This window comes from Rhododendron vialii, chromosome 7a (genome assembly GCF_030253575.1).
Source record: "Rhododendron vialii isolate Sample 1 chromosome 7a, ASM3025357v1".
Lineage (NCBI taxonomy): Eukaryota > Viridiplantae > Streptophyta > Magnoliopsida > Ericales > Ericaceae > Rhododendron > Rhododendron vialii.
The window spans coordinates 10,898,365-10,909,211 of record NC_080563.1 but is presented as its reverse complement, the minus strand read 5'-3'; the positions used below and the strand labels follow the sequence as shown (position 1 = coordinate 10,909,211).

Genomic DNA, 10,847 nt, shown 5'->3' with positions numbered 1-10,847 from the left:
GATTTTGTGGAACAATCCTTCTTATTTTTATTTGAAAAATTTCAAAATAATAAATAGTTATAAAATAAGAAGGTTTTCTAGAATGCGGCCTAAATTTCTCCCCAAATAGTAGATGCCACTGAAAACTCAACCCAGCATTTGTGTAATTTCCTTGTCAAGTACTTATTACATGCTCATCTTCCGATTGAAAAACACCAAAAAAAGTAAAGAAGTACTTATTACATGCTCCACCGAAATATCAATGGAAAATTATCAAAACAAGGCATTTCTAGGAAAACATGGTGTGGCTTCGTCTTCACATATGTTGTACTTGGTCCTGACCCTCGTTAATTAACTTGGTCTTTACATTTGTTATTAATTTTCTCTATCTATTTCTCTTCATTTATTATTTTCAAAAACCTCCCTAAAAAATCAAAACTAAATCCAAACGTACTTCTTACTTCGTACGTTTCTACCTATAATAATGTAGATTGAAAAACAACCCTTTATACGGTTTGTTACAATTTTCCAAGATCAATAGTTAACCAAGTCTGTCCTCAAAGCAAAATTTCATACAGAAATTGACTATGGAAGTCCATTCCAGACCGATCTCAAAAATAAATAAATAAAAAATAATGATAATAATAATCCCTTCTAGACAAATGGCCACTCTCTCTTTGTTTCTCACCCTCCCTTCTAGACAAAATGGTCGTTAGCGTTTCTTTTTTTGTTTTGAATTTTGAGAAAGGTTTTTGAGGTAATACATGGAAAAATATATAGATAGATAAATAATAGTAATAATTAGAAAAAATATATATTAAAAATCGTGCAAAAAAAAAAGCAGTTGATTTTCGAGACCCAAAACAAACACAATGTGTAAACTATAACTTCACTACCAAAAAAAAAAAAAAAACTATGTAGTACATCAAAGATCAAGTCAAGCCAAGCAATTTGACTATGTACACTCCCATAGACATGGCCACTCTACTCCTATAAATTACCCAAATCCCTTCTCTCACAATACCACACATAACACCACCCCCAATACCCCATTCCTCTAAGTTCCCACAAAGCATGACGTTCTTCAAATCTCTTTCCCTCTCCATTTTCCTTCTTACTACCCTCCTCTTCATCACCTCCACTCGTGCTGCCACTATTAACATCCGAAACAACTGTGGGTACACCGTTTGGGCCGGAGCTGTTCCAGGTGGTGGTCGTCGCCTTGATCGGGGCCAGACTTGGACCATCAATCCACCTGCAGGCACAGCTGGAGCCCGCGTGTGGCCCCGAACTGGTTGCAACTTTAACGGAGCGGGCTAGGGAAGGTGCCAAACCGGTGACTGCGGCGGGGTTCTCGAGTGCCGGGGGTATGGTCAACCCCCTAACACACTAGCTGAATATGCCCTAAACCAATACCAGAACTTGGACTTCTTCGACATATCCCTCGTGGACGGGTTCAACGTGCCAATGGAGTTTAGCCCTACTTCGGGTGGGTGCACCCGCGGCATCAGATGCACTGCTGACATAAACGGGCAGTGCCCGAACGAGCTGCGCGCCCCGGGTGGGTGTAACAACCCGTGCACCGTGTACAAGACCGATCAATACTGTTGCAACTCCGGAAGTTGTGGACCGACTCCCCTCTCAAGGTTTTTCAAGCAAAGGTGTCCGGATGCTTATAGTTACCCTAAGGATGATCAGACTAGCACATTTACTTGCCCAGGGGGAACCAACTACAGGGTTGTGTTTTGCCCTTGAAATACTATATATACTGCTAGTAGATGTTTTGCAGTACGCAAGCATCGTTGCTAGTACGTAGTAGTTTTTATATATAAAATATATAATAACAGGGCTTGAAATCCAATTATGATGAGGATTCAAAGCTAGCTATTTGAAAAGAATAAATTCGAGCACGTACGAGTATTATGTGCACATGTGAATCTGTAATTGGAATAACTTGTGATCGATCTTTGCTGGCAAGGATTTTATTTACAACTATGAAACCGTCGATTCGCGTTAGATAATTTTAAGTCTTGTTAGAGCATCCGCAATATAATAATCAAAACCAAAAGGTTGCTAAAGTTAGCAATGTTTGCTCAAAAAAGTGCTCACATTGTAATAACCAAACTTAGCAACCTCTTAGCATCTCATCAAATTTTGACCTTTGAATAACCAAACTTAACAACTTTTACCAATAACCAAAACTCAATAACCAAACCCAGTAACCAAATTCAAAACTAAAAAATTAAAAAACACCTCACATTAGAATCGTCTCATCGAGACGAAAAATTTGGTGTGGTCGGGTGCGTGATTGGAACTCGTTTGCAATTGGACATAGGTGCATTGCGTATTGTGGGGGTTTTTTTTTATAAGGATACAAAAATAACCAATGTGGAGATCAAGTTTGTTAGGTTTGATTATAAACTAAATACATAATCAAATGCTGACGTGGCATATTTTGATTATCGATTTTGATTATTCCCATTGCGGATGCTCTTAGTTGTTTATATAAATTAGGGTTTTGTTAATGTATGCCCCTAAGGTATATGTTAGTGCTCAATAAATGAGTTCAACTAACTCCACTCACCTAGGAAATAGTAATACTAGTTGGCACATTGGATGAACCGAAATGTTTTCGATATTTTTTACTCAAATACCCTTTTACTTCCTCTCCCCTTTGTTTTCATTTTCCCTCGTCTTTTTGCCCTTTCACATTTCCTAAATTTTTCTTTCTCTAATTGTACTATCAGTTAATGACTTTCTCTATAAATGTACTATCAGTTAATGGGTTTATTAGTCTATGTTTTGATTTTTTTTTATTAATCTACATTTTGATGTTGTCCGTCATTGCTGACCTTTTTTTAGGCCGACCGAGCACGAATGTGAAAAAATATTCTACTAGTGTGGATGGTAACCATTCTCTTTAGTCATAGGTAAAACAAAAACCACAATTACCACAACCAAAATCGGTAGTTTTCTTTTTTTCTAAACTATAATTCAAACTGTCGATTACCGGTTTGGTTTGATTTATTACTGAAGTCAGTGGTCAACATTTTTAATCACTCCATCTTAATCAACCAAGGGCAACAAAAAAAAAAAATGTAAATAATAGTAAGTGCAATTAAAACAAGATCCATCTTCAAAACACAAACAAAATGACCATAGAGTTCACAAAGACAAGAAGAGAGTGAATCCATAAAATTCAAATATACAAAAAATATCCAACAAAAAAATAACATAAAATGTCAACATAAAAATAATTAAGTAGTATATGTATAATAGAGTGGGATTTTCTACAATTGGTGCAATTTTCTTCAATTATTTATATTTCTATATGAATTCGGAAAAGTGAAATAGGTGGGAATGAATGACAAATCTCGGAGGGAAGAGAATTTTATAGGCTATGGGTGCATCGGTGAGTTTCTTAGGAGTAAATGTTAAAGCATGGGTTTTTTGGTCTGGTACGTAAAAGTTAATCTCTTCAAATGATCGTAATTTATGACACTATTTTTAGTCTTGCATTCCCTATAAAAGTGAGCCAAAAGAGGGAGTTATTATGTTCTTAACATATGCTTTAGGGGCATACATTAACAAAACCCTATAAATTAAGTCAGTGGATCTTACAGTGACATCCCTACACGTCTATCAAATAACTTAAACTTTTAGATTAGATCCAAAATTTCTAGTTCTGTTAATTTCCTAATCCCTCTGTTAAGGTTCTTTCTCTTCTTCCTCATCTAGGTATCAGTTCCTATCCGAGAAAGCAGTTTTCAGGGCGTTAGTTAGTGTTTTCATTTTCTTTCTTCTTTTTCTTTTTTCAAACAGGTAGGAGATTTCATTGATACGAGATAAACAGATAACCAAAGAGGATTTAAATATTCTAAACAGAGACAATAACCAAGAGAACTAGATTCGAAAGCTTATAATTAATTTCCGGAAACTAACAAACCAACACAGCGATTCCTTGATCATCAACCAGCTTCCGACAATAGGATCTCAAAACCAACGAATGAGACCCCAACAAAACCACCGAACCGGAGGAAACCCAGCCGGGATAAACTACTGCCTTCTTTTTACCAACTACACTGAAATAAGGATAACCCAAAAAAAACTACTGCCCTGAAAATAATGCAAAACAGAAAGAGTGGAGTACCTTGCAAGAGCACTGTACACAGGTCGTTGTTGGAACTTGAATCTTCCACTGTGATTTTAAGGTTGGAAATAAATTTGATGTAGACAAAAGGCAACTTTCGCTAAGATAACAACGCACAAAACCGACAAACTTATCGGCAATTTCCTAAGATAACAACGTAAAGTAGGCATGGGCTATTGCCTAATTTTCTCGAGCAATTCTGGGCTTGCAACATTCTTACACACCATTACTGGGCCCACCATTTCATCATTTCTTTGAATTTCCTTCTCCTTTTCTTTCCAGTATTTGGCAGTGGTTATTTGTTTTTACACCCTCACCCTTTCAGTTGGAGGACATTAAAGTTAGTTCAAGTCTCGTCTCGTTTCGTTAAGATTCTTATTTTTTAAATACTGGACTATTGTTATAGCATATATTTTTGACTCTTGCAGCTAGTCTTGTTATCATTCATGTTCCTTCGGCTTAACTCTTGTCAACCTTAATTGGAACCTTTGGAGGCTAAAGTGGCTGGCATGCATGCGATTGTCGTAGCTAGGGATACCAATCTTGTTGGGATGTTGCCTCTTCGTTGTGATGTCTCCTTGCTTTAGTATATGTGTAACAATTTACATTTGAGTTATAAATTCTTTTTGTGCCGTTCATGAAGAATTGATCAAAAGCCAGGTTTCAGTCTATTTATAAATATTTGTGCTAAATCCTCCCTTGTTTTTGCTAAACCCTTTAGGAATTAATATGAGCTAAATAATTATGAGCTAAATCGATCAGAACTAAACCCTCGATGAACCAACCAATCGAAAAAATAGAAGTACGATAGTTTCTCATTTGCAATTGAGTTTACATTCTTTCCGGATGAGGTGAAAATCCCATGGTTTTCCGCCACCCGTTGTGGAGTCCACTGTGCGTTCATTGTAGTAATTTGAACTGTCCATCGTGTAGAGCCCGCAAAGTAGTATACTCAAACAAAAAATTAGTTTGATCGGGCATCAATAACTATATCAAATTACTAAAATGAACGCACAGTGGGCTCCACAACGGGTGGCAGAAAAACATGGGATTTTCACCTCATCCGGAAAGAATATAAACTCAATTGCTTACTCAAACAAAAAATTAGCTGATCGGGCATCAATAACTATATCAAAAATTAAATTTTGGTTTATAAAATAGATGGTCATGGAAAGTTTAACTTAAGAAACTAGTGACAAAAACCATGACCGCCTTGTTTTATAAATCAAAATTCAATTTTTGATATCTCTATTGATGTCCGAACAAATTGATTTTTTGTATGAATATATTACTTCGTGGGCTCTGCAAGATGAATGGTTCAAATTAGTGTAGTGAACAAGCGTTAGGGCCCACAATGGGCAGTGGCGGAAATCCCATGGTTTCGGCCTCATGATCCGAACAGAACTTATACTCTTTGCAATTTGGTCTTCTATCAAATACTAGTACTCGTGGTAGCATGCAGTCCAATACCGCACCTTTAATCTGTGTGTGGTTTTGAGTTTCATTCCGCGGAATAGCCCGGAAAGCGGGGGCTGGTGGATGCACATAAGATAGGAAATGATGACTTTTTGTGGCCGAGGGAGCTGACTCAGAAAGAATTGAGGAGAGAGAGAGAGAGAGAGAGAGAGAGAGAGAGAGAGAGAGAGAGAGAGAGAGAGAGAGAGAGAGAGAGAGAGAGAGTGTTTGGAGATGCAACTTTTTTTTTTGATCCGTTCCGTTGGAGCTGCAACTTGGTTAAAAACTTGTTCCATAGAACTAAAAAGGTTAAGTAGGAGACTAATGACAAAACGGCAATCACCCCTAAAGGAAAGCATCTTGCTGAAAAACTAATAAAATTGTATGAGTTTGAAATTGCGTTTGCTCATGAAAAACTCATTTGAGATCCGTTTGTCCCATAAATAAATCAAACATGAATGTGTTTTAAAGGTCGTTAAACTTTCAAACCAAACTCGAACACCGTTTTCGACTTATGAGGTGTTCAAAAACTTTGAGTTACTTAAGATCGATTTGTGATTGGCTCGATTAATAAAACTCGCTTGAGATAGGTTTTTTCTCATAAACAAACTAAGCTTATCTTGTCGCATAGCAAGCACCTTCGAAGCTTCTAGCTAGTCTTTTAACTTTGTTAAGCAGAGCACATAATATAGTGTAGTTTTTTTACAAACAGAAATGATACACGTACAGCAAAAGCTGTACAGACAGCATACACATATCATTTTTGAATCCGTTTCGGGTCCCACAAATATGATTGGAGCAATTCATTTTGTTCAAAATTTGTTTTTAGGGCACTTGTAAAAAATTATCTCAATCCGATATCCTTAAAGGCGTTTACAAATCATCCAATTTTGCTTCAGAATTTGGCCTAAATTCTGAAGCAAAGTTGGATGATCCATCAATGCTCTTAACGATATCGGTTTGAGATGATTTTTTACAGGGACCATAAAAATCAAATTTTAAACAAAATGAGTGGCTCCGATCATTTTTGTGGAACCCGAAACGGGTCCAAAAGTGATATGTGTATGCTGTCTATACAGCTTTTGCTATACGTGTAGCACTTCTATTTACAAATGGGAAAACACTTCCGACACAGACTATTTCTACACATACATTGCACAGATTTTTTGTGGGGCCCACTATAAGATCCCACAAAATGATCCGAGCCGTTCATTAATTTTAAAATATTATTTTAGAAATCTCGTAAAAAATAAGCTCAATTGGATACATATAAATGCTTGAACCAATCTTACAACGTTTCATTCAGAATTCCGGAGAATGAAAAGTTGTAAGATTGGTTCAAGCATTTACATATATCCGATTGAACTGATTTTTTACAAAGTTCCTTAAAAAAATATTTTAAAATTAATAAACGGCTCGGATCATTTTGTGGGACCCCATAATGGGCCCCACAAAAAAACTGTGCAATGTATGTGAAAAAGTAGTATGTGTGAGTAGAACGGTTCTTACAAATGGGTGGCAACATTATTGCCCTAGCTATATGGTGGTGCCGTTTAACAAAAAGGATAATAAGACTTTCCAATCAAAATAGGCCTCGTGTAGCCGCCTCACTTTTACAGCATAGTGGGATCTCATAAAGTTTATTCCCTCTTGATTCAAATGATGGCCAAAACCATTGATTTACACGAGTCCAAAACCCGCCCTTGTCCCTATAAATAAACCCTACCCCTCCTCATACCAAAAATATACTCCTAGTAGTAACAAGTAGTATCAAAGATACAAAAACACCAACCATGGGTTACTTGGCCAATATTCCCCTCCCTTTCTTCCTCCTCCTCAGCCTCTTCACCCCCGGCCGCGCGGCCACCTTTGAAATCCACAGCAATTGCCCCTACACACTCTGGGCCGCCGCCTCGCCCGGCGGGGGCCGCAGGCTCGAGAAGGGCCAGAGCTGGTGGCTGTCGGTGCCCGCCGGCACGTCCATGGCACGGATCTGGGGCCGTACGAAGTGCAACTTCGACGGCGCCGGCAACGGCCATTGCCTGACCGGTGATTGCGGCAAGCTCGAGTGTTCGGGATGGGGCACCCCTCCGAACACCCTGGCCGAATACGCCCTTAACCAATTCGGCAACCTTGATTTCTACGACATCTCTCTGGTCGACGGGTTCAACATCCCCATGGAGTTTATCCCGACAAACAGGGCCCAGACGGACAAATGCAAGCCCATTTCGTGCATCGCGGACATCAATGGGCAGTGTCCGGGCCCGATGCGGGCCCCAGACGGGTGTCTGAACCCGTGCCAGGTTTTCAAGACCCAGCAATACTGTTGCACCCAAGGACCTTGTGGCCCGACGGATTACTCAAGGTTCTTCAAGGATAGGTGCCGCGACGCTTATAGCTATCCCCAGGATGATCCTACAAGCACGTTTACGTGCACGAGTGGGACCGATTTTAGAGTGGTGTTTTGCCCATGGGGCTGGGATCCACACGTCCCCATGGAAGTGAATGGGACTAGTATTGTCATGTAAATTAAGGGGTGTTTTGAGTTTTGAGTATGGTTGTGTTACTTTGGTGAAATAAGGTCTTTGTACTAATAAGTGGACGCTGTAGGGTGCTTTTCCGTGATGCACTCTGTAGGAAAGATTCGGACAGTCCATCTCGGTGGTTCAGATAAGAGTGCTTTGACGAATCTCAACCATTGATTGTAGAGATAGATGGTCCAGATATATCTTACAGGATGCACTATATGGAGCACCCTACGGCATTCCCAGATTCGCACTACTAATTAAGGAGAGTTGGAAATAGTCAGTGTTGTATTGTCATGTTGCGGTTGTGTTGTAGCAAAGTAAATTCAACTTTGAAAATAAAGAACTGTTAATTTTGTTTGAGTTTTGATTCCATGAGACTCGATGAATAGGTGAATGGCAAGTAACTTTATATGAATCGTTTATTATTCATCAATTAGGGCACACTTGTATGTTAATTGAACTGCATGTTTAGGCAGAGTGAATTGTCCATAAGAGAATTTGTATGTACTGGTGTTCTCTTTCTTCTTCTATTGATACATATGAAAACTGATATGAGATCGCGGATGCATCTAATTATAATTAAAGAACCACGTAAATATGTGTCTTGTTTTTTTCGTTTTTGTTTTTGTTTTTTGCTTGATTTACTATGTGTGCGATTGTGTATATTGGGTCGAATCCGGAATAGATTCAAAAACAATCTTCTGCTCTCGCAAACCATCGGAGTTTTCTTTGTACAAACTATTTCATATTTGAGACCGCAATAATATTTTGGGTGTTTGTTGTGACTGAATCTATAGTCAAAATTAAATATTGAAAAGCATTCGAATGCATAAAATAGAGGGGAGAGTCTTCATAAACTACAGTAGTTTATTTTAATTTCTTAAAGTTACTTTTGGCTCATATACTAAGTGTTATGATGCTGCTGCTTCTTTTTTGAACAGCAAGTGTAAGTTGCCAACATGTGTAAACCTTCTTCCTTTCCGAAATTGAGTGGGATGTGATTATCATGGGGTTAGGGTACCAACCTAGCTAGTTGAGATGTTTTCCTTGCTGATGCCTTTTTGCTCTTTGCCCCTTATCCTTCTGTAATCATTATTAGGGCCGGCCCTGAGAATTTGGAGGCTTAATGCGACTTTTAAAATTGAGGCCTTAGGTTTTCTATTAAAAAAAAAATCAATATAGGTGGTTAATATAAGGTAAAAATATTGAACATGGTATTTTAGTTTCGTAATTTAACTAAAATAAAATTTTAAAATATTTTATACAATTAGAAAAAAAAAATCAAACATAATGAAATACCACTCATACACTGTATTTTTTTAACTAATCATGTTATTAACTTTAACTATAAGAATGCAAAAGGTGTAAGAGCTGTATATTATTTATTCCTAGATCCAAAAGAAAAAAAAAGGGGGGAACCTTTGTCAAAAGAAAACTACCCTAGGAGTTGAACCAGGGATCTCCTATTCGAATTTCACATACCTCACACAAATCACTTGTACTAGAATTGACATTGTGTTTATGAATTATTAATAAAAATTTAAGAAGTTTTCTCACAATTGTGTGTTCGTAGAGGGAGTTCCTCTAGTTCATACATATTTGTATTTATGTTTCAAAGAGAGAATCTTTTAACATAAGCAAGTTTGTGATCTCTTCTTGCAACTAATTTCATAAAAGAAGGCTACACTGCATCACCTTTCAACCACAAATAAAAATCTACAAATTTTTCACTACCGAAAACACCCCTAATTAATGGAATTTTGTTACCTAAGTAGTGATTTCAGTACCTTCTTTTTAATTAATTGAGATCTTTTTAAATTAAACCAATTTAATCAGTCTAGCCACGTGAATATATTTTCTCTCTTGAACTATGTCGAGGACAGTTTGTTTCATAAAAAGACGATGTTATCATTTCACGATGAACAAATATTTTTAAAAACGGATAAAACAAAAGATATTTTAAAAATAATTCCCTTCGGATAGTGTTTTCACTAACCAACAAGTTGTGGATCACAATTTTTTGGTTTTGTCCTTATTCAAATTTTATTCGCTCTGGTTAGTTTTGCGCAAGATTTTATGTAATATTGGTTCATTTCGACGAAAGGAATTGGAAAAGCTAAAAGTTATAATTTTTACACAAGTATTTTGAAAAAAAATCCAAGGAAAATGTCAATTTTTTTTGGATTTTGTCTTCAATATTTCAAAAAATACTTATGTAAAATTCGTAATTTTTTATTTTTCCGATTTCTCTCGTCGAGACGAACCAATATTATATAAAAATTTGACGAAAAACTAAAAAACACACAATTAATTGAATAAAGACAAAATCAAAAAATTGTGGTCTCCACTCTGATTCTCAAGGCAGGGGACATCGCCTATGCGTGGATCCTCGTCTTCTCCTACTCCTCTGCCAAGTGCACAGTATTTGGTACTACAAACAATGCTACCATCAAAAACACACACTCTCACAATAGAGATGGCCCCACATACACTGCATACCTTCAGTGTGTGGGGTTCACTCCTATTATGAGTTTATGTGCATATCTGTGTGTTTGTGTATAGTTCCAAACTTATTGATTTCATACAACAATAATTTCAGACACACTAATGGCTGGCAGTATAAAAGTACAGTACTTGTTAGTACTTTACGTTTGGGTTGGTGGAACACACTGGAGTGCCAATTTATTCACCCTATTTCAAAGTAGGTGGATGTTTTCTCTTATTTCTTCTTGCAT

The 10,847-nt window shown here is 37.3% G+C and overlaps 1 pseudogene; it reads left to right on the top strand.

Annotated features, from left to right (window-relative positions):
- Positions 1-991: 991 nt before the first annotated feature.
- On the top strand, positions 992-8,472 carry LOC131332413 (thaumatin-like protein; annotated as a pseudogene).
- Positions 8,473-10,847: the final 2,375 nt, after the last annotated feature.